Here is a 27,174-nt window from a genome sequence, read left to right as displayed (position 1 = left end):
ACCAAAATGTACCTGATTAGCAGTATCTGTGATGGAAAGTAAAAAGAAAGACAATACGAAGGGATGTGTGCTCATTTTCTCAGTGATTCCGGCACTGATCCTTTAAAATTGTGGTATAGTACCTGGATGAGGATATAACGGATCTGAGGTGCTTAATGCCACAACAGAAAGCAAAAACAACAAGAAAAAAGAGCAGTTTCTATAGTTATGTCTGGTGAACCCAAAGGTGCTGGTTTAGTGGGAAAAGAATAAATTGTTTTTGTTTCCAACAGTTTAAAATCCAGAACTGTATGAGTGACATAATACGTTTTCCTTATTTCACTTGGCTGGTTTCATACAATGTTGCTTTTAAAATTAATATTGACATTTAATGGCTATGGAAACAACTATTAGCATGCAGAAGATTAAATAAACCTGTAGAAAGAGTGCACAGTAAATAAGTACAGTAAGATTCAACAAATAGAGTAACTACGATGTCCTAATAAATAAAACTCAGAGCAGTGTTTGCTGCTGTGTGCTAGTTCCTCAGCACTCTGACCTTGATACTGGATACAGCATGTGTAGGTTAGCCTATATATTATCCAGCATTCTCATGTGCACTGAGGAAAACCTGTCACAGAAGAGACACACTTTTAAATATTTTTTTTTTTCTTCCCCGAGACTTAAGTTATCCTGTGTTATATTGGCAGTTATAACAGGTATACAGATCCTGGTGTACACGACCTGGCTCATGGCATACAGCAAATAAAGCCGGTGATTGGGCAATAAAATAGCAGATGAAATTCAGTGCAAGCAGACATGAAAATGAGAAGTATTTTCACATGGGAAAGAAACACTACCTTTAATTTATCTCTGTGTGTGTGTTAACTAAAAGCCTCCTGCTCCTCAGGCTCCTTCTCCCCGCTGGTGCTCAAGCTACAGGAGCATTCAAACCTTGCAGATTGCTGCACCCTGCAGCTGTCGTCTTCCTCATTGCTGGTAAAGGGTATGACCTAGTGTTGCTGTAAGTCATTGGCTGTCCTTCAGGATGTATCTGCTGAGGCCTGTACTGTCTGATCCAAAATTGACTGACCCTGGTGGGAATATTTGCCATCAATGAAAAGGGATTTGCATATTCACGAGAAAAATGGAAGTGCAGGCTTCCAGGCTGAATTTGAAGAATAATTCCAATGGGTAGAAGAAAAAAAATGTCGTCTTGGATTGCTGAGGAGACACAAGCAGTATTTTCATGTCTGCTATGTCATCTATCTACCGGTATTGTGCAGTAGTTGAGCTATATCTCAATGATTCATAAAGCTGAACTTCAAAAAGGAAACTGCACTAGTTCTGAATAGCTTAATACAAGAATTTTCAAATCTTATTGCATTTACGGATAAAAAATGCTGCACACTGGGGAAAAAGCCATTGGTATTATATGGACTTAAATTTATACTCTACTAAGTCTTCATGAAGCCTACTACAACGCTAACTGCTTTGTCTTTCAGGCACCTTAGTGGCAGCTTTCAGTTTCACCATCAGGTTAGAGGGCAACATCCTTAACAACAACATCAATCTTGGCTCTTAAATTAAATATAGAGGTGCATATATAGATCTTTAGTATCTGAAGTGTGAATGGAAGGAGAACTGAACAAAGAAAACTGTGGACTAGGAGAATGTGTTTTCAGACTTTCAAAGAAAAGAAACTTGAGTCTTAGAATTTCCTGAATGCCCGTCTTTAGTGCTGGATTTTTGACTGACTTTTTGTACTCACTACACCAAAATGGCAGGTGTAAAATGTAAGTTCTGAGTTACTGTGGTGAATAAATGAGCATTTCACACCTTCCCATGAGTCCTCAACTGAGCATCTGCGTGATGAGGGTTCAGCCTGTCTGTAGCATCTTGCAGAGACCCAGCGCAGCTTGGCCAGCTCCGAGGTGGAGTCCATGAGAATGCAGCGATGTGCCAGCGCCACGCTCGAACAAGCTCACGAAGCTGCCCTAAAGCACAATGTCTCCAGATGAAGCCTGGCAGGTGTTCAGATAACTTGAGTGCAGGTAGGACAAATATAGACCTGTGAAAAAAATTGCACAGGCACGTTTTAAAGTTAGATTCATGTTCAAGTCCAGATAGATTTTACTTGCTTAAAAAACTTTTATCTAGGGGATAGAGATTGGATGCAGCTGTTATTGAAGAAAGGCCTTTTTTTTTTTTTTTTTTTTAATGCTAACACATCCAGACAGATTAGGAATAAGGATAAGATAATTCTCAGATAAGGAACTCTCTATTTATGGACTGTATTGTTTGGTTGCTCTGGTTGTCATTTGAACTGTACCCTGAAACCTGTACTTGCTTTTTGCTTCATATCAGGTCCCAAACTATTATAAAGCAGCACATTCCCTCTGCTTCTTTTCAAGCTCTTGCTGACAGTTACAAGAATAGTTCAGAGCTGTTCTGAGCAAGGGATGCTTTTCTGAAGGAGTCTCTTTCTGTGGGAAGTTTCAGCAGGAACTGAAGGCAGAATGTCCTTGTGTAGTTGCCCAGGATAAAGGGAGGGGTGTTGCTCTGCCAAACACGTACAGTAATTCATGCAAAAAAACCTATCACACGGATATTTTTGAAAACGTATGAAAAATGTATGTGCAATATGTCACCTTTCCAGGCATAGTGCCAGTGTACTGAGTTCTTCTGGGCTTTTGTCTTCTGCAGAACATCATAAATTAGAACAGCAAAGGCAAAACAAGAAAGAGGGAAAAGAAAGGGGAGAAGACTTTTTTTTTTTTAGGTATCTTATATATGCTGCTGCTCCTAAAACTAAGGGTCTGACTTCTCTTTTCTCAAGGCTGCACTGTGCTCTTCCTTGGTGTGGTGTATACGATCAGGCACTTTGCTAAGGATTCACCTATGTGCAGCTGAATGGAGTTTTCCTTCATGTTGATTTTAATCTAGTTGCAGTCATGGTACGTGTTAATCGCAACCTGACCACTGTGCCAGGCCTTGGCGTGCTCTGCATGTGGGGGAATTCAGCTGGAGATGGTTCTCATGTAGCTGATTTTCACAGTCTGGGCTTTTTTTTGTTCTTGTGCAAGAGCATGCAACAGTTGGAGTGGGACGCAGAAACTTGCTCAGAAATTTTTGGCATGAAGTTAATACCTGCAGAAAACATCCTGCTGACAGAGGTTTCCCAGCCCTTCTGCAGCAGAGAAGACTCTTTAAAATTTTTATAAACTATGTCTAATGTCTTTGACTTTCATAGAAGGTGTTTGATATTTAACTGGAAGCCCCTGGGTTTACAGAAAAGCCACAGCTCCTTCTCCCGTGTATTCCAGTTAACTGGGTTATAAGCTATTACAAGTTGCTGTTTCTCTTCCACATTCTTGTATTCCCCAAGAAAATTGTGGTATCTAGCCTAATTAATAAATGAATATGAAACACTCTGAAGAGCTAAAACTTAATTTAGCCAAAGTAGCAGCAGCAACCCTCCACACTGCATAAAGCACACAGCACAGAACCAGGGTAGCCATCCTAATTTGAGGGGAAGCTGCTGGGGTCTCGTCCCATCCATACGCTTTCTGTCCTGCACATGTGTACCCCCGAGTCTGACACCTGTGAGATCCTCCAGTGGCAGTGGGGACAGTGGAACTGAAGGAAATAGCTGAGGCAATATAATTGCAATAGCATGATCTGATTGTTTATTAATTTCTCATTTTAAAAAAATCACAGAATTGTAAATTGAGAGCCAATGGATTTGTCATCATGCCCTCAAAAGTTAAAAATTGCTAGATGTATCGTTGCCTGCTGAACCTTAATTCTTCCCTCCGCATTTCTGATCCAATCTCTAATTCCACAGTGGTATCGTGTTTGTGGTGCTACTTGCAGTAAATTGCACATAGAAACAGATAGAGGGAAGATTTCTTGGGCCTCTCTAGTTCTGGCATGTGCTAACTTTCAATTGGGTGACTTTGCTGCGTCCTTTAATGTAGCTATTTTTGTGTGTGTGTGTGTATAAATTAAAAATAGCTCCATAGAAATAACTTTAAAACCCTGGAGTATTTAATAGCAAGCAATTCCTTTCTATAAAAAATTTATAACAACTTATAAAATGTAATCAACAGAGAATTGTGCCCCCGCTTTTGAATTCTTTAGGTGGTTTTAAAAATACTTTAAGGATGTTGGAAATGGCAGCATGAAGTGTTTCTTTCCTGTTGAATAGCTACTAAAAGAAATGATTCCAACTGTATTAAAAATATGAAAAGCCTACCACTGTTACTTATACTTGAGCTGTGTGAAAACACTTTCGTTTGATGGAATAATTGCATTGATATATATAAACATAATTTATTTTACTGAGATTTAAAGATTAAACACCAAAGTTCTTCAAAATGAGGTCCTATAATGATGTACTGTTTAACTATGCCTACAGTCAGAGGTGTTCATCTCAAGATGAACATTGAGAAATGTTAAATTTTAGGGTTTTATCTTGCCTTTATTTGATGTTACATTTTTATTTTCAGCAAGCATTAAACACTACAATAGAGGCCCAATATAAAGAAGCTGTGAAGAAATATTTTTTTTTAAATGGCATTTAAACATCTATAAATTTTAAAAGGATGATAGATTGTGGGATACCATTTAAAATGCTGTTAAGATAGTAGAAAAAATACCAAATCTGTTGCAACCAGATAAAACTTGATTTAAAGCACTTTACATAATCACTGGAGATGGTAAAAATGTCAACTGTTTTTAATAGTTTTAGGGAAATTAGGATATATTTCCCCAACTAATATTTTTCTGGGAAAATTATGGATGGTTTTTTTTGAGATATCAAAAGGTAAAAGATACTATCCAGCTTTAATTTCTTCATAATGAAGCCTGAAAGTGGTGACCAGAATGAAAATAAGCATTAAAAATATTTGGGCCCCAAAGCAATGTTTCAATCCAAGGCAAAATAAATAATTTTTTGTTGAATAACTCTTTATTAGACTTGCATGTCACAAGAGTATCATCTTTGTCAGACAGAACAGTTGGGCAGAACAAATCCTGGCGTTACACTCCCAAGTCTTTGTGGAGAGCCACAGGGTAAATCTCTAGCAATATAACAGATTCCCACAGCTGTGATGTCTGATTACATGGTGTGCTGCAAAAATTATATTAACACTATGCTTAAACAAGATAACAGAATAAAGTTGGAATACAAAGTCAAACATAGATAACCAATACAAATACACTTCCATAATAAAATATTCTATTTCCCTTTACATGCACGACTTTCTTGCTTTCAAAATATGCATATTGGTAAATAATGAATTTTAACAAATGAATGTTAATTACTGTAGATCAAAACAAGCCTCTGAAAGTTTAGAACTAGATTTTAAGTTGTACTTGTTGGCATTAATATGAGGCATATTTTAGATAATATTCCTTGTGCAGCTAACCTTTGCAGTGTTACTGGCATTCTTGTCCTGCCGTCTATTGCTGCCGTAGTTCTGTGAGCTCTAGGGATGATTTACGTGCTGTGTGCATCTGAGATGGGTTAGAAAAATATGTTCAGCACTGTTGACCTGTCTAAGGTTCTGAGGAAATGCCTTATTTGGGGATGCAAAGGAATGGTTCAACACCAAGATTTGACAAACTGGTACTTGCTCCTCTTACTCTTCTCTTTGGGAAGGGAAACTGTGCTTCAAGCTGCAGTCTTTCCAAAGCCCTCTCCTCAAAGTTTGTTTGCTATCCATTAAAAAAAATAATCACGGTGCCTCACCAAAGGTTAAAGAATAAACACATTTGTCTAGAATCACCATCACCTCAGTTTTGCAGAGCACAATTTCCCCCGAAAAACAGATTCACGTTCCTTTTACAGGCTCTTTCAACTCGAGCACACGATGAGCAGGGTCCTACTAACCCTCTGCTGGCTGCAGCACTCTACAGTCTATCAGTGTGAACATGCTGCTGGCTAGTCCTTCTCCCATGAGTGACAGTCTGCCATAAATCTTATAAGGAAATTCTTACAAATTCTGCATTTTCATTAAACTGATACACTGTAATATACATATCTGATTATGCTGGTCCTGCCAAAACCCCCCAAAATATATAAAAGCATGGGCTTTTCTGTTCTTTTTCTAGTTTCTGCTGTTAGCTTGCAGATAGCAAAGGCTTCTTCCATCTCACATTCAAGCAGATTGGTATCCTATCACCAGGATCAGCAAGATCAGGATTGTGCCACAGCTGTTCTTGGCCTGTGTTATCAGCCTAAAATAACATCAGTACAATCTAGAGATGCCGAGATTCTAGCAGGCTATAATGCCATATGTTTTGTTGGAAATTGATGCTGTGACTCTAGATAAGAATGATGATAATAGTTGTTTGGATGGTGCTGGTGGTGGTTGCACAGTAGAGAAGTGGTGCTCTGAGCCCTTCAGAACTCACTGGGTATATAACTAGCTTGTCACTGATATTGGTTTGCATTTAGAAATCTCCTTATCAAATGCAAAACCAGTATGAGTGGTTGTAAATACAATCTAGGTCAGTTCCCAATAGGCATAATCACAAAACCAGATCACACTGGCAGAGCTGGTACACATAATAGTCTTTGTTCAGAGTAAGGTTTCCATGTATGATGGTGGAGACTGAAAAACCTGTATGTTACTTAGAATGATGTTTTTATATATTTATGTTTTATTTTTAAGTTGTCTGCTGCCCTGAAAAGAGATAAGTAGAGAGAATGTATTCAACAGCCTACATTGACTTAACAGTCGATGGAGACTGGCTGTTAATTTGTTGTGTGTCTCAAAGAATATTACATATCTGGGCTGCTATTCTGATGTAGTTCTCAAGTTCATTCTGTGCCACTGCTCAGTGTGGACAAGCAGTGGTTCTAATCTGACTTGAGATAAATCTTCCTGAGCGCTAGTTTGTACTCTACAAGGCTTGGAAAACCAGGAAAGTAGACACTGGACTTTCTACTTGCCAGGCATGTTCACTGCATGCGTCCTTACTGCACAGAGCACAGACTTTTGTTATTGCTCTTCAAACCTCTGCTATTTATACCAGCTAACACCTCTCCAACAGCGCATGGAAGCTTGTAGTTTGTTCATAATCCACTTGCCATCCTGCACGTCAAGAGCTAAGAGAAAAAGGAAAAAAGCAGAAGCGTTTTATATCAGAGGGTATTTAAAGAATATTATATCATAAAGCTAGTATATCTTTGCTACCATCCCTCTCCTGGATTATTTTAGTGGCTGTGTCTAGCCCTCTACTTGCTGTGCCACATTTTTGTGGTTTATCATAATCATAAAAATGTGTCTATTACCTCTATCCAGAATTTGGCAGGTATATTTATATATATATCTTTATGGCAGCCTTCCAGTACCTAAAGAGGCTACAGAAAGGCTGCAGAGGAACTGTTTACAAGAGCAGGGAGTGACAGGACAAGGGGCAATGGCCTTAAGCTGAAAGAGGACAGATTTAGATTAGTTATTAGGAAGAAATTCTTCCCTGTGAGGGTGGTGAGGCACTGGAACAGTCACTGAAGAAGCTGTGGCTGCCCCTGGCTCCCTGGCAGTGTTCCAGGCCAGGCTGGATGGAGCTTTGGGCAACCTGGGCTAGTGGAGGGTGTCCCTGCCCACAGCAGGGGGTTGGGACTGGATGGGCTTTGAGGTCCCTTCCAACCCAAACCATTCTATGATGTTTAGGGATGATGCATAAAACCAGAATCAAGCGAGTTTGTGTTAGAAATAACATAAAAGCCATCTTTATTGTGTTGTGACCAGTGTTTCTCATGCAATGCCTTCCAGGAGCTGTGGCTTGCCATTTCTGCAGCTCCAAAGCTAAGCCAGACACTTCTGAGCTTCCCCAGGGGAGAGCAACCTTTGGGTTGGGTAAGGCAGCAAGCTATTGGCAGGTTGAGTGCAGCAAAATGTCCTAGTCACTTCTGAGAGGAACACTTAGTGAGCTAGTATCTAAATAAGGTTTAAATTTGTATTTTTTCTTCTTTCCTGCATTCTTTAGTTCTTGCTAGTTTCAGAATCCATTATAAAGTCATTGAGAAAAAAAACAGAACAATTTTCTTTCTGGCCAAGTATAAAAAATACCAGCACAATCATGTGTATTTCACCAATAATGATCTTTCCAAGGAGTTTTAAAAACTAAATTTAAAAAAAAAAATAAATCTTGTCAATTACTTGTCTTCAAGTGATGATTAGCTGAAATGGGCTTTTTGTACGCTGAATCTTGGGAGGAATATTAGGAGGAAGGGAAAGAAGCTGGATAAAGCAGGTCAACTAGATTAGAAAGAATCTTCCCGGGTTTCATTTGTTACCTCTGCGTAACTCTTGCAGGAACTGTATTAATGAAAACCAGGAACTTGCTGACCTAGCAGAGATGTGTAATAGAGAAATACATAACAAGGACACCCTCTGGGACCCTATCCTCAACTGTGGTAAATTGGTATAACTCTGCCAAATTTGTACTAAATTATAATACCTGAGGATCTGCTCTTTATACTTTGCCTACTTGGTGCAGCTACATTTTTGTCTTTTTTAAGTAACAAAGAAGCAACTTATTAGTCAAATGAAGAATATTTTTGATATGTATATTTGCCCCCCTCTGTAAGCAATGGACTAAAAAAAAAATAAATTATGTCCAAAGTCACAAAAGAGAACATGCAAGAAATGAGTAAACTCAGAAGAAAAATGTCTTGTTAGCAGTTGCTCTCCATTCCAATTACTGCACAAGAGGAAACATTACAGATGTGGTGCAGATGAGGGCCATAAAATCCCCAAACCAGGATGCTGACCTGAGATCCATCAGACTTTGTGCTGCATAAATCCTCTAAAATTCCTTGTTCTGGGAAATGGTCCTTCTAGGCATAAAGTTTTAATTTCAGCCAAATTATTGATACAGGATGAGATGGAGTTGAGGATACAGCACCAGGATCACTACATCCACAGTTCTATTTCTAAAGCTGCCAGTTTTTTAATAGGAGCATATCTGAAACACAAGTTACAGAGTTACTATGCACTAATTCATGGCTTGCTTCCAAGGCAGATTACTTCTCCCAACATTTGTATCCTTTTTCTCATATAATGTAACAACAAAGCATTAATCATGCAAATATCAATATTTAATGATTATGTGGTTAATACCTGCAAAGCACTTGAGAGATTAAAAAGTGTTCTATAAATCTAAATGTAGGATATTTACTTCTTGCACTATCTTAGTTGGATACAGAGGGGCTGAGAACCAGTTCATGTTATCTGGAAAGGCAGGTACCTGATACTTCTGGTATGAGGTGTGGAATATCCACTCCAAACTCGCTGAGCTCTGGGACAGTCTTTTATTCACTTCAACCTGCTTTGGAAGTTTGCACTATAGAAACATTTGTATGGTAATGACTATACAGCTCAAGCCTCAAAATATACTAATTAGGTTAAAATTGGGATTGGGAACATTTGGTCAGCTAATTAAAATGTCATAATTGGTGCTGCAGATACCATTGTTACCTCATGCAATTATATAAAGGAAGATTTACTGTCTAATGAGGGACTGAGGAAAGAGGATGGTTGTAGAAAAGAAAAAGTAAGTCTAACACAAGTTTTTCCTGCATGTTAGCATTGCTAAAAAAAAAGTCAATATGGCCCTTTTTAAGTGACGGGTGAGTTGCAGTCACCTTTCCTTAACTACCTCCTTTTTATTGAAGAGTTTCTTTTGGATAGGCTAGCAAGAGTTAAATGGGAACTTATGAAACCGTTGCTGAATGCTTAAGAAGAGCCTTGTGTACGTGAGTACTCTGCTGAGTCTGGCCATAACCAATCCCTGGGTGAGGTGAACTCCTCAAAAAGAAAACGCTTGTTTCTCCCACGTCTTGCTTGCTCCTTTTACTTTCTGTATCTGTGCATTATGGGAACTCTTCAGGTTTAACTAAGAGATGAAACATAGCAAAAGTTGTTTCCTTAGGTATCGTTTTTGTCAACATAATTCTCAGTTGTCTGCTGGCACATAGCATTTTTCTCTGCCATTAGAAAGTTTGGAGAGAAAATATCTAATTCATAAATTCTGGGAGAAGGTTTATTTGGTGTAGGATCCTAGATTTCGCCATCTAGAAGAGGTGATGTTCTCCCTACAACTCTCTGCTTAAAAACCTTTCCCTACTTGCAAACAGGTTTCAAAACCTACCCTGCAAAATATTGAACATGTGTTTACCTTTGAGTTCATGCATAAATCTCCCCAATTCTTCTGAAACTTTTACTGAAAAGGTACAGATGTGTTTTAAAACAGGCCTGCCAAAGCGACAAAGTCTGTATAAAATTGTATGTGCAATGGACCTCCTCCACATGGTGAGGTGGTTTAACCAGAGTACAGTGGCCATTTGCGTTGGGTTTTCAGACAGCAAGTTGCCTGGATTGGTGAACATCTAGAAGCCTGCTGAAGCACAGTCCAAAGGGATAGGAGGGAAGATTACCGCTCAGAATAGGAGCTGGCAGCCCAAAGTCAAAACCGGTAGGGTGGGAATATCTGACCTCTGCAGAATGCAGGACTGGAAAGAAATGGTAACGTGGTTCAGTACGAGAAGACCAGGGTTGCCTTGGAAGGCTGGAGAGCCGGTTGCATCTTGTGGTGTTGCTCGAACTGTGGCTACACAGAGGAGACAGCTGCTGTCTTTGGTGGGTCCTGGTGCACAGTATTGCCACCTTTAGAACAAGACTCTGCACGTTAGCTAACAGAAGCGTGACAGCAGGCAACTGCGCGCTGGCCAGGGGATAAAGGAGAGTATTCAGTGAAGTCTGCCATGAGTAAAAGCACAGCTTTTTTTTTTTTTGTCTCCTAAGTGTGATTGGAAAAAAATCATTATTTGATGAAACCATGCTGAGGTTCATTTCAACCTGACAAGCAGGGGAGCATGAGTAGAGAAGGCAGGTAAGCTATTTTTAGTTTGTTTGAACTGGATTAAAAATGGGGTCTGAAATCTGCTGGGTGATATAATTTCCTTATGGTTTGCAGACACATATAACTACTACTTTCTCTCCAAGGCCTTTGTCCGGAGACCAGCAAGGATAGTGAAGAAAACCTGTCAGGCACGTCAGTACCGGCAGCTAACAGTCTTGCTGTAGGTAGTGGGGAAGAATAACACCCCAAATCAAACAGTGCTCTCTCCATGTTGAATACCATAATATTTTAAATGCAGGATGCCGAGTAGCGTCTGCTTGGACCAAGGGCTGATGTCAATTGGTTATAATTAGCTTCAGGCTCTTCTCCATGCTCAGAACTCAGTGCTCTGGGTGTAGGAGGCAAAACAATTACCAAGAATGCAGGAGGCTACTATTTAAATCTATTTACATAATTTTGCTATGTTTTTCTTAAAATATTTCTGTGTAATCGAAGAACTCTTTCCTGGGTTGTCCTTTACTAGAGCTATCTTGGCAATTTTACTGGAGGATTAGCTTTCAAGGGAAAAGAAAAGGACCTGCTGTGCGGCACTGGTGGAGATGAGCCATTCCCTGGAGGTGAGTGGCACGGTCCTGCCCTGGGCGCCAGCCTGAGCGGGAGCAATGCCTGTCCATGTCCCTCTGCACCAGCACCTCCCCATCCAACCTGAGTATTCCTTCTGCCATAAAATCATTTCCTCTTCGACTAGGACAACTTTGAAAAATGTCTTTGATTTTTGAAAAGTTGGGGCCCTGTGTGAAAGAAGCTCTGTCATTTAGTTACATTGGAAAAAAGAAGAAAGGAATGCAGCATCGCTAACGAGGTGTGCGGCACAAGGAACCAATTAGCAATTAAAAAAAACCCTCAATAACTTTCACTTGGATTTCTACTCAAAGTTATGAATAATTTGTCACATCTTTAAAACAGTAAGCTGCATTAGCATGATCAAAACAACGTATCCCGTTGTCTTCTCTGATGCCTGTTAGAGTAAAGCAGCAATGTACCGTGCGACGCCTGTGCTTCGAGACTTCAGACTTGATGACTTTGGTTCATTCAGAGATACTGTTTTCAAAAAGGTTTTTACTATGATTTTTAGTAGACAGTACTTCAGAACCAGCACTCAGAAAAAAGTGCATTTTATAAGGGAAATTGTTTTGTTATAAGCTGACATTGTCCAAAAAGTAAAATTAGGAGAGTTTGGATGAGCGAGAAGAGAAAAAAAATTCTACCTTTTGTTCGTTGGAGGATGTGCAGTTATGGGACAAAGGAGGACGCATTAGGGATTCAATTCAGGCTCAGGGTTAGAAACGCTCTTTTCTAATCAGAAGCATACAGGTGAGAGACATGCTTTGTGTCTTTTATGCCTACCATCCGAACAGATTCAGGTGCATGCATAATGCATGAGACAAGTACCAGAACTGATGCAGAATAATCCATAAAATGTGAAGGTGATGTTATGAATAATTAAAGCACAAACACACGCAGAAACACCTGCACGCAGCTAATAGGATGGGCTGGACTTGGCCTGTAAGAGTGATGGAAACGTAGAATTGAAAGCATCCCTCCTCCCACTGGGCTGTACCCCGGGCTGTGTGCTGAGCGTGCCGCAAGGCACAGCTGCTGGGACACCCCTCTGGATTTCCAGACCCCTGTTTGGGAAGGGAGGGAACGCCGCGGCTTTCCTCTGCTACAGCTGCAGAGAGGCAGCAGTATCTGTTTTCTTCAGAGTGAAATTACCAGCATGTTTCCTTGTTATAATATTGAAAAGGCTGAACTTTGTCTCCTGGTAAGTAAATGCCAGTTTTGTTTAGAGACAGCGAAGAAAGATGAAATATTTAGCTTTTATCAATAATGTACCCTCTGAGTAACAGTGCCTACATCGACACATAATCTGTGACAAACTTTCACAGATCCCCTGATGCATTTGAGTGAAGCTCAAGGTTTTTTTAACTTGTAGGAGATGAATAACTTCCGAAGTTCCCTGCAGAGAAGAGAGAGAGAAGGGCGAGAACTGAGCTACCAGTATCAGCAGAAGAGAAGGTCATGTAAATTATTACTGCTTGTATGCCTTGTACGCCAACCTGCTCACGTGGTGTTAGTATTCTTACTTAATACTTTTATGATCTCAGTGAAGATCTTGGGTCAGTTATGCTAGACATTGATCACAGACCAGAGGAAAACGTCCTTGTCCTAAACAGTTTGTTTTAAATAGAGCAGACAAGTGGTTCGGATCTTTTCTGAAGTTAGATGGCCATCTTTTTTAAGTTGAGTAAAGCTACGGAAAATGTAAAGATTCATAGCAGATGTTGATTGCACTTTTAGCTGAAACAGGGAGAAAAAAGGTTCTATCATTTTAGGGAGCTTCCAAAATGTGTTTTAATTTATATCTCTGTTAGAGTGATTTCAATGTAACCGAGAATAGTCTCAGGGCTGTGGTTTATTTTTTGTGACTGTGCACATATCAAACTACAAAATACTGGTTTTTATACGGCTGCTTTTATGAAGGAGTTCTAGCTGTGTGCACAGCAATCTTAGATCTTTGTTATTTAAAATATCTTCTTTGGTTTGATGTGTTGGATCCTAAGGAAAGTCTGGCTGTGCTCTCATTTCATGGAGACTACACATTACCGAAAAACACATAGCTTTAAAGCTTACAAAATCACAATGCTCTTGCTGGATCACACAGAGAGTGTGGGCTGAGTGCTCAAGGGATTAGGTGGATATGGTATAGATGAAACAAGAGAAGCTGGACCCATGGGTCTCTGCGTCTGAGTCAGCTAAAGAGACAAAGCACCAAGAGTCCAACAAAAACAGTCTTTACAGTGACAATTTGGATGGCATATGTGTTTACAAGAGAGACAGTTTTCCTGTGGTTTCAAAACTATGAATCAATTTCTAGTTTTCCCATAAACTCACTCTCTAATACTGTTGCATCTGCTTACGTTCTCTATTCTCAGTTAATAGACCTGAAGTGTGTTCCTATTTAAATTAGGCTATAGGCATTAGGCAGAAAGAAGTAATTTTTCAGTTAATTCTATAACTAGGACAACAGCCCCTTTGGAAAACGGTGCCTTTATGAAAATACTACACAAATGAGCCTGACAAAGCACGAAATGATTATGTGTGATTCTCCAGATTATTTTAGGAGGTTTATTTTGCAGAACCAAAAGTTCTGAAATACTTTCTGTGGCTTGTGCCTTGGGTCAGGCATCAGCAAATCACCATTTGCGCTTATCTCTTGAGGATAGACAAGATGCTAAATATTTTAGAATGATTTCTTGCTGGGAAATAGCCAACGACTCTTTCTTCCCTTGTGTCTAGAAGCCATTAGGGCTTGCAATGCATTCTCCAAAGACCTCATTTTTCAGTAAGGCAGACCTTCAGAGCTGTAGAAAGCCTTCAGATACCATCAACTACTCTGTTTAAAGAAAAAGCAAAATGCACCAACCACCCTCAACCCAAACAACCCTGTGTATTACCGCAGAGGAAGTTGAACTATCTCTAAATTCGTACCTTGATTTTTTCAGTTCAGTCTCATTGTTCTCAGTGGTAAATAAATATTCTTCATAACCATGGTGCTCTTCCTTCCCTACACCAGAAATGAAGGAGCTGCAGTGGCACTGGGGCATGGACAGTGCTAATTATGCATCCAGTAACTTTCCCACTGGCAGATTAAGGTATGATTTTGCTTTTCAAGCCCTTCACTGATTTTCAAATTATTTTGTTAGGGAGAAAACTTCCTGGTAGTTCTGGTCTCCTGAGAGTGAGGAACAAATTTTAGAGGGTAGGTTCAGGCTTCCTTTGCCAGAACATCTTTTGACTTTGGGCTGCTAGAAAAGTGTTCCTTCATCACAGACCACTGTAGAATTTCACAGGTTTCCTCTGAAATGAACTGACAGATAAGCTGTTCTTCACATAAAGCCTACTTTAAAAAAAAAAAAAAAAAAATTGTTGCTTACTTCTTATAATAGGCAGTAAATTAATGTAAAAAAAAATTAAAAAATATAATCACTGTCATCCAGTCACAGCAAATGACTATACACAAGTACACATCTTGGCAAGAATAAGGTTGTTAAAAATTATTTTTCTAAAACTACTTTAGTCTTTAAGTTTGTTTTTAGTTACGGCTTTACATCAATTTCAAGAGCTTTTTAACTTCAAACCTGCTTTTAGAAGGACAAAAGTATACTGATGAATTCTGCTGTAAGCACTTTAATACTGAAAAATAATTGCTGTTCACATACAGCAGCTGCTAGAGGGACAGATAAACTAAGCATGTTTGTGAATTATTTTGTCCTCTCAATAAAGAATTGAAAAATGACATGTTGCAGTCCTGTGACCTCTGAGCATGTATCTGCAGGCAAAGAAAAAACATGCTTATTTTACCTTTCACAACTACACTTCTGGCAACATCCACACCGTCAGACGGATCATACAGTTGATGGATATTCCAATGATCTCATGCACATTGTCATTTATATGGAGTGACCTCAAAGCCATTGGACATACCTCCTATTAACATCTGAGATCTAATAGATGAGTCTCTCCGTGACTCATTTAGTTTGAAGGACCCACAAACCTGCTGCCGTAGGAATCTCATATAATGTATGGGCTCCTGTACAATGCCCCGATACTAATACTGTGCGCATGGTTCCAAAAGAGACCTTGCCGAATCACTAAACGGATCTTGCAGAGCACTGAATTTTAATTGCTCTGGGGATACTGAGAGAGAATAGCATTGATTGACTAACTTTACATAAGTTTATTAAAAGTTGTTAATCTAATATCTAATTAAGGGACTTTATTTTACTTTTTGTACAATATCTCTGTGGTTTCATTAACGATATTTTAAATGTCCCTTTTCTAATTAATTTCATGCACCAAAAGGAAATTAAAAACATTACCTTGAACTGAAATGTTTTCTCTCTAGAGCAAATTTTTCAAACATGGTGATTTCAGACAGCTAAATTCAGAGTTAGCCACAAAGCAAGTGATGGTGAGATACACAAGACCTGAAAGGAGGGAGCCTGACAGTTGGTGGCAAAAGTGAGGTTACTTTGTGTGAGAAGAGGTTAGGATTAGGTAGCCTTGTGCAGCGTGGGTTCTTTTTGTCTGTTGTAAGCCTTTCCTCATAAAAATCCCTTTGCAGATGAAGGTAACTTAGTGAGATATCGAGTAGCCTAAAGAAGGGAGGTTAAAATAGCACAGGCATGGAGTCATGTCGAGGTGGTGGGATGCTTTCCTGAGAGTGAGAGATGCAGAAGTACTTTGAAAGAATAGCATCCTAGCGAAATTACTTTCTGTCCTGCAGAACCTACACAACAGATTGTGATCCTGTGAAAAAGTGAATTTTAACATTAGTGTCAGTGGATCAAGATTTGTCATGTCCACCTCTGTGTGTCCCTGCGTCTCTAAGACTGGGACTCAGGATGGGGACAGAGCAGACTGGGGAGAACTGTGAGGATTTCCTTTTTCCTCGTGTTTCCTGAATCAGAAGAGGATCGGTTAGCTTTGAATTTTGTTCACAAGGAGAATCTGCACGCTAAGAGAACATGGCTTTTTATCTAGGAAGAGAAAGACCTGATCAGGTAGTTTTACAGAGTATGTCTTCTAGCCTTGGAACTTTTCTAGTGAAAATTGTAATATTACTGGATATTTTTGGAATACAAATTACTACTGTGGAGCACATGTCATGGTTGGATACCAGGTTACACTAGATCTACCATCAGTTTTTAATGAAAAGGTATAAAATAATATAAATTTCAGACCATGTTCCAGGGAGGATATTTTCCTGAGACAACTATAGTAAAGGACGCTGAAATGTCAGGGAGAGTGAATTTAAAGAGGGGATACAGAGCTACAGAACCACTTCTGGCTACACTGACTGGGGAAAGGACACATTTTTGCATTGCCTCTGGCAAGAATAATGGGTAAGGCTAAATCCCATGTGACAAAATGCTGGACAGTCATTAAGGATTGAGTATTGTCATATAAAAACAGCTGGCATAAGGTGAGTAACAAATAATGAGAAGATTGGCATATCCAAATGATTTATTAATTGTTATAATAGAGCTAGCTAAGGGTAGAGATATTTTGTGCTGCATATATGGCAATAACCTTTGGTATGAAGATTCTAGTCTGTAAATAACCAAACAAGAAATTTAACAGCGTTAAATACTGCATTTCAAGTAGAGAATGGTGATCAACACGTGCAAACTCAAAAATTGGTTATCTGTGTCTCATTGTGTCAGGTACAGCATTTGTAAACCTGCAGAAAATACCATGATCAGATGTCTTGGTAATCAGGACTTTGATTTATGATATGTGAAACAAGTGATTGAAAAATAATTTATTTTTTAGAGACAAATTATTTAAAAACTATTTGCATTTACTTAAATGTGTCAGTGAAGGCAACTTATTTTTAAACCTGCTTGAAAGAGTAAGCTCAAGGATTGGTATCAAGGGTACCATCTTATGCAAGCCTGGGTCAATTAAATGTCCATGACAAAAGACCCAAGCTGTGAGTGCTGTTAGTATCTAGGAAGGCTTGTCTTGTAAGAAAGTTTATTGAAATTCATCTGGGTACTGGCTACCATCCTCAGGATGCCTCCAACGTGTGGCATTCAATTCCAAAAAAGCCTTTCTACTTTGTCTCCACTAAGATATGTCCCTGGTGACCAGACATGCTAAGATTTAAAAATCAGCCTTGGACAAAAATAAAACAAATGCAGAAACCTCAGCAACAGCAAACTGAGTCTCGCCATTCCTACTGTGAGAGGCTGATCCAGTAGTGCTTCCTATGGAAATTTTAAATTGTATTTGTGTGCAGAAGTGTTAGTTGTTAGCTTTTTCTCTGATCTTTTAAGTCATCATGGGTTTTTGATCACAGACTTCGAAACCACATTACCAGGCAGAAAATTTTGTCCCTTGCTTAATTAATAAAAGTTGATTAAAGCTTGTGCTGCAAGGATAGTGATAATGTCATAAGAGAAAAGATGTTATTTACTTCATATAGGCATCCTGGGCAAATAGGCAAGATGTAAAAATACAAGGATAGTTTCCACCATCTGCAAAGTGGTGGAAAAAAGCTGATAATTAGCAGAGTGCAGCCTGAGCTGGGTACATCTGTGTGCATTTGTATTAAATGTTCTAAAAGACTATTTCAATAAAATGCTTCAAATTACTGTCTATTTTTATGGTCCACAAGTCTCAACAAACACCCAGGAGAGTAAATGTTTTTCAAAACAAAGGTGCCATACTCACTTAGCATGGATTTCATTTTTGTAGAAAGAGATGAGCTTAGTAGCGCTAATTTCATCTACTGAATTGATAGCATTTAGGAAGTTTTAATTGTAGACCATAAAATTCCCCTTGGCTCCTGGCTCTGTTACTCTTGGATACAGCATCACAGGGTACAGGTCTGCTCCAGGCACTCCTGCAAACTGTAATGAGGCAAACTGCACAAAGATGATTCTGCTAGCTTAGCATAGATATTTATTTTTTTTTCCCCCTGAAACAAGATAAGGGAAAAGAAACAACACTCTGGGCTCTAAAACAGTCATGGCATGAAATCAATTTTGTAAATGTCAAGACATTGGACTGGAATTTTCCAGGGAGTCTCAGAGTTCTAATGCCATTGAAAACCTGCCCTGTGTACTCTGGACGTATTACAGAAACAGAAGCTCTGTAAAATCAGCTGCCCTGGCAATGCGGGATATCCCTCGGAGAGAAGCCTTTCAGCTGCGGTCAGCCTTGGTATGGGCTTGCAGAGAGGTGAGCTCGCATCTCTCCAAAGCGCCCGGCGATCTGGCCGGCGCTGGATGCGTGCAGGGGTATTGCCACTCCCTGCAAAGCCGAGCGGAGCTGCAGCCACAGTCTACCCCTCAGGCGGTTCGGTAGAAGGGTATGTAGCAAGAAAGATGTCATTTACCCCTTTAAAGCACCCTGGGCAAATAGGCAGGATAAATATGAAAATATTTCAGAAAAAGAACAGCTTTCATCCTTCAGCTGACACTCACCAATGTTCCTTCAAAGCAGTTAAGCGGAAAGAGGACGTGCGTTCGCACAGTCTGTCTTTCAGCATTTTATCAGGCAGAAGCTTCTCAGCTAGGATACCGCCTATCTTCCCTGCTGTAGTGTTTAAAATGTGATCTGAGCAAAACTCCAGGATTCTCTTTTCCTCAAAAATGTATATTTATATATACAAAAATATGTATATAAATACATACGTATATATATATAAAAACAAGGTTTTTTGTTTCTTTTTTTCCCTCCTGAAATTAGTCATAAAACGCTGCTGCTGCTTTGATTTTGTGTTTTACTGCAGGGTGTTGTAGCTCAAGTGTTTCCAACTCCAGCTCTTCCTTTAGAAAAGGTTCCCACCTCTGGCTGCATCTCGTGTTTCGTTGCACGCGCTGGTAGGTGATGTGGGAGAGAGCAAGGACACACTTGAATGGTGTGCTTGCTTTAACGCATGGATGAAATAGTGGTATTTCTTCTCCACCTCCCGAGCACCTAGGGATTTCAGGAATGAGCTGATATGCTTTGTAGGTGCATCTCTACATACTAATTAATGATATGGCCTTGTTCAAATCCTTCAAGCCTTTAAGTTGCGCTAAACCAAAAACAGATCAGCACCTTAATTTTATTTAAATCATACCAAAATCTCAAGCAACGTTTGGTAGCCTTTAATGATACTTCATTGATTACAGCTGAGAAAGTCTAATTGCAAATGGCTAGAAAAGAAAGTTTTAGGCTTGCATTGCAATTAATTTTAAGCGTTGCTCTGTTAAGTGCCACGTTAGCTCCTTACATGGAGAATATTGCTGAAATAGATGTTGTTTTCTCTAATTTTTTTTGTTAATTTTTTTCTTTTTTCTCAGGAAAAGAAGCCAGAATTCTGAATTCAGTAAAATACCCCTGCTGAGTTTGATTGTACGTCTCTGAGAGCCGCGGTTGACTCAGGTTCCTGTTTATCAGCAAAAGAGATGCTTGGATGTGTCCCAAAGAAACATTTTATGCAATTTGTTTAGTGATTTCATGAAGAAATTCTGTTTATGCAGATTCTTAGTTCATCTTCTCACTATAGCGTCTGAGGGCTGGACCTTTATTCCATAGTTATTACTTGTACCAAAAAGAAATATATATTCAAAAACATTACATATTCTGCCTCCCATTCACACAGTGATAGATTATGTTTTGCTGGAGTTGAAAGTGAATTTAAAAGTACGGTAGGATTAATGTTCCTAATATTGTTGCTGTAATGAACAAGTGGATGAGCAGCGTATGCCTGGGATGTCTTTGCAAAGGTGATGTACTATGCCTGTGTGCACATGTGTATTTAAAGACAAGAACTTTGTCACATAATTTTGCATCTAAACCTGTACCCGATTTGTCTGATGTCCATTACGTTTTTTATATATTTAGGAAAGACATGCCCCAGAAACAATTAACATGAAGAACAACCTTGCTCTTGAAGTTTGTATTACCATGGCTTCCTTTTCATCACTTAATCTGTTCCGAAGCTTTTTTTTTATTATTTCTGCTATGAGGTAAGATCTTATGCATGCTCAGTAGCGAGGAGGTAAAATCGCTGTTTGTCTGTAGCAAATGTTTTATAAAAGATGTTAAATGTAATGAGTGAAGGCAGAGTACAGTGGTAGCTGTAGTGTAAAAATATTAGCAAATGATATAACTGTCAAATTAATTAAATTCAGTATGATATAAATTAAGGCACAATTGTATGCAAAATAGGAGTTCAGGCATTGAGCTGGCTGGTTTAGCCTAGTATATCCAACTGATGTCACGTCACAATTTCAGGACAAAGAGCATCATTTGCATCAGTTGTAAACTCAGTGAGGTTAACAGAGCTGTAATTCTGCTCATGAGAATTTGGTCTAAGCTGTCAGCATGAATAAAAAAATACCACCTTTCCTTCACAACAAACCTTTTTGTTCTGGATCTTAAGTTTGCGTAAATTAGAGTAAATCTGCGGAGGCCAAGTATAGACCCTAAGGAAAGAGAGTTGGGTGTGCGGAATGTGGACACGGAGTGTTTCTGTTACCAGCTTTACCCCCTGCTTTTCCAGGCGTGCTTGGTGCATCTCACTGGTAACAAATGTTTCAAGCTCCATCCTAAGCCCTTTCTGCTTTTCACTGTCTCTGTTTCTAGAGCCGTACCATCCTGCTGGTCAGAAACCTATTTCAGGTGTCCAATCTAAATGACCAGATTACAGTCCTTTGTTCCTATGCCAGTGTTTTGCGCTGGCTGCTGTCGCCTTCTTAGCCTTCACTTTGTCAGCTTTGCTGTTCATACACGTTAGGATCTCCTTTCTTCTGGTTGCCACGGATGCTCCCCTCTGTAACTGTAACAGTTGGGTCTAATCTTTCTTGATTTCAAAACCATCAATATTGATATGATGCTGTATTATCTACTTGGCCTGAATATTGTGATTTGTAATACTACCTCATGGCTTTTTGAATGATTGAGTTTGTTAATACTCTAGGCATACCTGTGAATGACATAATCCTTCCCTGCGAAGAACACCAGCGCAGTGAAATATGCATTAGCACAGGCAATCACAAAGTATTTCTTTTCTGGATAGCAAACTCATAGTGTTTTACTATGGTAAGAATTAAATATAACAACAGAGCTAGATACAGCCTGGTTTTAGAAGCTGACATTTATTTGATTGTAATGCAACAGTCTTTTGTGGTTTTTTTCCTGTTCTTCACTGCTAAGAAAATTGTTAATATTCCAAGGGAGGCTGAGAGGATTAGTCTGTGAAAACACGAGAGGTATGAATGGTGAGAATTAACAGCAGTGGCAAGATGATTCATTATTGACAATGTTGTATTGGAAGTTCAGACTTTATCTTATCTCTGACTAGAGTAGATGGCTGTCAGACTGTACCTGGGAAGCTTTTCTTTTAGAGGTCTGGTATTTCATGACTTTGGAGTGCATGTCAGTTGTGTTTTCTGATACACAGGATAAACATGCAGGTGATTCGGTACATAGTTCTGTAGTATTTCCAGATGTTTACAAAATACTTTATTTGAACAGGGGAACAGATTAACTGTTTGCAAAGCACGTGAAGGCCAATAAGAACCTGAGTAAAAGTCAGCATAGTTATTACTAGAACAGTGGGTCTTCAAACCTGTTTAATTGCCTACTATAACAAGGCAACAGATGTCACATATCTTGACTTAAGTTTTTTGGTACTGTCTCTTGTGACTTCTTGTAAGCAAGACAGAGGAGTATGGTTAGATAACAAAAAAGTTAGATGGGATCAAAACTTATTGGGAAATGAGTCTCAGGGAACAATTCTCAGTGATTTGCTGTCAGAATGGAAAGGCATGTTACAACACGTGAGTTCCCCAGTAGGCTGCCCAGGTACTGCTCAACGTTCTCATTAACAGCCTGGAGCAAAAAAAGAGAGAATCTGTTCATTAAATATGCAGGTGATATTAATATGAGGGCTTCTGTGAAGAATGTTTAACATTTAGAAAAAGCTTGATGCATAGGACAAGTAGTTTGCAATTCTGTAAGGACAAATAAAAAGAGTTAGGCTTGGATATGAATGATTATCTGTGCAACAGGTTGGGGAATAGCAGGTTAGGCAGGTGCTCTGAGGAAGGGGATGTGAAGGTCCCCGAGTGAATTGCAATTGAGAAGGGACCACCAGAGTCTCACTAGTAAAGCTCATACTTGGAACTTCAGATAGGAAATTACATATATGAAATCATCATTCCTTCCCCAGCCAGTACTAAGGTCTTGGTGCTGGAGTACTCAGTCCATTTTTGGTCCTGCTCTATCAAAACGTGCGACCCAGCTAGAATATTCAGAGGAGACCATATTATTTGATCCCCTGAAATGAAATCTGGCAGTACTAAACAATAAGAGTCAAAGAATGTGAAGAATGTCCAACATTGTTTGTGAGAGCTTAAGTGACTAAGCTTAGAAAGCATCATCAGATTTGCAACCGTGAAGTTACAGCAAACACCAGAGGGGGTATGTGCTTCTCATGCCAGTACATCACCTCAGTCACAAAAAAGGGCATTGGTTAAAGGGATAGTATCTGCACACCCAGATCTGTAGCAAATACTGCCTTAAATTACTTTTTGTCAACTGTTTTGTAAAATAATTTTGCAAAGACCTAAACTTCCAGGGGAAAAAAAAAAACCAAAACAACCAAGTTTTAAGGCAAGTTGCATCACGTGTTTAAGATAATAAGGCCAAGGGAAAGGTTTCTAAAAGATATAGGGAGTCTCACATCTCAGTATGACTAAATTTCCTAAATCAAAGAGACTTAAGATTCCAGTGTTTTCTATTCAGGACAAATATTAAATGGTTAATATTGCCCTTGCCTGGGCACAGCCATGTGTGGCTGAAGAGCAGCTATGCTCTCTACCTTCCAGTCACCATTTTCATTTCTGAAACTTGCTTCTTTTAAACTGATGAGCTGGTCATTATTTTTACTTTATTACTTCTTATTGCTGATTCTTTGCTTGGATTGTGGATTTTATTGTTCAGTTTTATTTGTAGTATAACTTATATAACCTAGGGCTTAAATCAATATTTTAACAGATTTCCTTGCACAGAATTAGCTTGTTTTTCATGACAAGTTTGTAGACTCCCTCACGATCAGGGAGTCGAAAGTATGTTCAAGCCACGTGGTTATTTTCAAACTTGTACCAAAGTCCTTGCCGTGCTCCACCAAAGAGCGGGCACAACTGTGTTCCTCAAAGGTAACACCATAACAAAGTTATTCCCCCGGTAACAGCAGACTGGCAGGGGTGGTTTTCATCTCTGTGCTATGAAACACATGCTTGCGCCCCGTGTCCCTTCCTCAGCTGAGCGATCGGCCTCCGCAGAGAAGCACCTGCAGCAACTGTGAGAATTTGAATCCTGTGGCTCTTAGCGGGCAATTGTTTGACAAAGAATATATTTTAAATATTTTTAAGCTCACTGTGACTTTAGTTATGGACCTGTAACGCGCATCTCGAAAGCACAGCCTCCTTTGCAATCCCTGTGCACGCTGAGTAATCCTTATTTCTGAGAGCTACACGGTAAACAGTCAGTTAAACACATCGAGCTAGTGGGAACATGACCGTAAAAGATGAAATGCTTCAACAGACAGCGCTGTTCCCCTGGGGTACGATGGCTGAGGGCAGATGGAGGAATCGTGGCCAGCGCTGCACCACAATGGTTGTAGAATTTGACAAGTGTGTATTTATTTGTATTATCTGTAGCGGGGACTGGATTGGGCTCTTTGGGCTAAAACCACAAATGGGTTAGTCATAGTAATGCTGATTGCTGTCATTTCTCATTTTTAGCTTTTCATAGATAAGGCCAGTTAGGTTAAAGGACAAAATAAGGTTTCCAAGAAACTTCCATGGGCGTAGGACTTGGATCTAATTTGACACTATGATTTTATTCATGCTCTGTCTGATACTTGTTGCCTGCCATTGACAATTTTGGAAAGTTGCAAAGTAGTTTAAGGGCAAAAGGATTAGGAGGCTCCTCCAATATTTGCAGCTGCTGAGTTGTTTGCAGGGGGTAGCTGAGGGCCCCGCTGGAGGCCATGGTAGGATGATTATGGATTGCAAAGTTTAATCTGTCTTCACACATCACGCACCAACCACAAACCCTTGCCTACTGACCTTTTGTTGTTTATACCACAGAATTAAAAAAAAAAAGAAAAGAAAAGAGAAATCCAGGGATGCTGTCTAACATAAGGAATAAAGTAGTAGAAAGGGTGGTCCTTTTCCTACCTCTGGCACTGGCTTGCTGTGCAGCCCTCGAGAGTTTTTCCCTCTCTGCTCTGTATTCCCTCCTGATAGCTGGCTCTTTAAACGGGCAGGATCCTGGGAGCAGGGGCTGTGGGTGCTTCTCTAACACAGAGCCTGTGAAACCTGCGTTTGAATTTTGCACTGAAATACCACACATGAGAATAATGCATTCCCCTACGCCTGTCTGCAAACTGAAATGTAAGTCAGTAAAGCTACAGCAGTCATTAAACTGGGAAATAAATATAGAAGTAAACATTTCTATTTCTCAGAAATTAACCAGGCAAAAGATATTGTTCTGTTTGAAGTTTATGGTTTAGAATGCATATTGCCACATGAGAGTGAAGTTATGGTTGACAAAAATGTAGACTTTTAAATATAGTTAAATATTTCAACAAAACCTCTAAATTAGGGCTATATAAATTTAAATGGAACTTGATTATCTTCTCTTTCATGGTCTGATGAACTTCATAGCCTGACATTTCTTTTTAAATAGTGGAACTATGGCAGGCGAAAGCACAGTGCTGCCATGAATAAAAACTACTGTTGTTCCACAATGAGGTTTTGTTGTAAAGAAGCTCTGAAAGAGAAAGCTTAGGAAAGGACAGAGGGAGGAAATGATTACAGATAAAAAAAAAAAAAAAAAAGAGAAATAAGGGAACTAAGGTAGTTACCAGAAATTCTTTCAGCCATTAAAAGTAGCAGAAACATCTTCAATGCTACTGAAAGAATTTCCTGCTTAATGGTTTATTATTTTATTGTTGTTTTCTTTGATTATTATTGCAGCAAGGTTTATGGGTGTTAGGAATCCACCGGATGAGGTGCGTTATCGAAGCAGCTCGCCTATATTCCTGAAGCAGCAGCTGTCCACTTGTACCGTATAATTCAAAACTAAGCCCTGTCGACTTATGCTTTGAACAGTTTCTCTTTTTGACTAGTCTGTAAAACACCATTTACCCCAGGCAAATTTACACACATGCGGCCAGATGTGAATCTGCCAGAGATTTCCCCTAGAAAGGAAAAGAATCCCTTTGCAATTTGGATTCAGGGCAAAATTAATTTAAGAATATTATTATTTAAAAGACTTAAGAGCAGTTAGATGATCAGGATTCTGGCTTTGATCAGCAAATATTCCCTTGACTTGTGCTCCTTTCGGCCTCCTGAAATTTAAACTACAACTAGTACTGAAATTTAAGCTCCGAGCCCAAGGGCCATGGCTCAGCCTGATGCCGTCGGTTTGACGCTTCGGAAGTTCAGCCCTGGGGCTCACTGCGGCTCTGTGCTCAGCTGCTGACACAGGGGAGGCTAAAGCTGTAATTTGGGGGTCTCTCCTATGCACATGTGGATTTTCATTTTACAAAATGACTAGACACTAACTGATTTGAACATCTTGATGTGGAATAGCAGATTATATCGATATAATGCCCAGCAGAAACTGCAAATTGTTTGTTCCATGCGTTAGGAGATGAGTGGTGGTAAATGCCTGCTGCAAGTTCATAAAGGAAAGAATAGAAATATCTGCTTTTCTGGCCAGATGTCAAATACCTTTCTTGGGTCATGTATAAGCTTTCAAGAGAATAGGCACTGGTTTTGAATCTGAACCTAATATCTGGTGAAGAGAGAAGAGGTATGGAGAGATGTTTTTAAAATATTTGAGAGTTGCCAGGTGGGTTCTACTGTCAGTTGTACTTCACTGCAAGAGCTCTGGGCTACTGATTTTATATGTCTGAAGTGTCTGAGGGAGGAAATCCAAAAAGGTTTTATATAAACTATCTGTTGCCTACAAGTTACAAAAGCATAAAAAGTCCTCCAAATAAAAATATTATTTCCATGCTGTTATTTGCTTTGCATTGTCTAAAGGTAAAAGAGATTCCAGAAAGAAGATACTGAAAAAACCAGCTACACCCCTTCAGTCCGTACCCGTTGGAACAGCAAGAGGGAGCAGAAAGGCACTAAACCCCCAGCAAAGCAGCACCAGGGTTCAGAAGAGCCAGCCTGGTAGATTGGAAGCACCAAGCCTTACGCTGGGCACTACGTGTCAATGGGCACATAGATGCCACTCGTCCTTGCAGCGATGTCCAATTAGGGATGGCTAATGTCACCACAAGACAATCAACATTTTTCCAGTTGACAGAAAGAAATTTGCTGCTCTTCTACCCAATCATGCATCTCATCTAAAGGTATGCACCTAAAGTTGATATAGAATTATTCAGCAGAAGCACAGATTTTTGTCCAATACTGCAAAAACCAGGCAGGATGTCGACATTGCAGGGCAGAGTGTGGTGAACCCCATCGATCAGTGTGAACCGGCAGTGGGACATCAGCTACAAGTCCCCCGTGCCAGCAGTATGGATGCATGAGATGCACCTGTCTCTGCTTCCAGGAGCAGCAAGTTGTAGCAGGAGACAAAGATCATGGCAGAGATCATGGCAGTAATACAGTTGAGATGCCAAAATGAATGGGTAGCATCTAACTGAAAACTGGAGTTAGG

General features: G+C 39.6%; 1 long non-coding RNA gene across 1 annotated transcript; it reads left to right on the top strand.

Annotated features, from left to right (window-relative positions):
• Positions 1–1,433: 1,433 nt before the first annotated feature.
• LOC142604058 (uncharacterized) lies at positions 1,434–19,894 on the top strand. Its single transcript, XR_012837958.1, has 3 exons — positions 1,434–2,033; positions 2,819–2,936; positions 19,779–19,894. It is a non-coding gene; the product is annotated as an uncharacterized LOC142604058 (long non-coding RNA).
• The last annotated feature ends 7,280 nt before the right edge of the window (positions 19,895–27,174 follow it).

This window comes from Balearica regulorum, chromosome 15 (genome assembly GCF_011004875.1).
Source record: "Balearica regulorum gibbericeps isolate bBalReg1 chromosome 15, bBalReg1.pri, whole genome shotgun sequence".
NCBI classification, from domain to species: Eukaryota; Metazoa; Chordata; class Aves; order Gruiformes; family Gruidae; genus Balearica; species Balearica regulorum.
The sequence above is the reverse complement of the archived record's forward strand: the minus strand, read 5'-3'. Positions and strand labels throughout refer to the sequence as shown.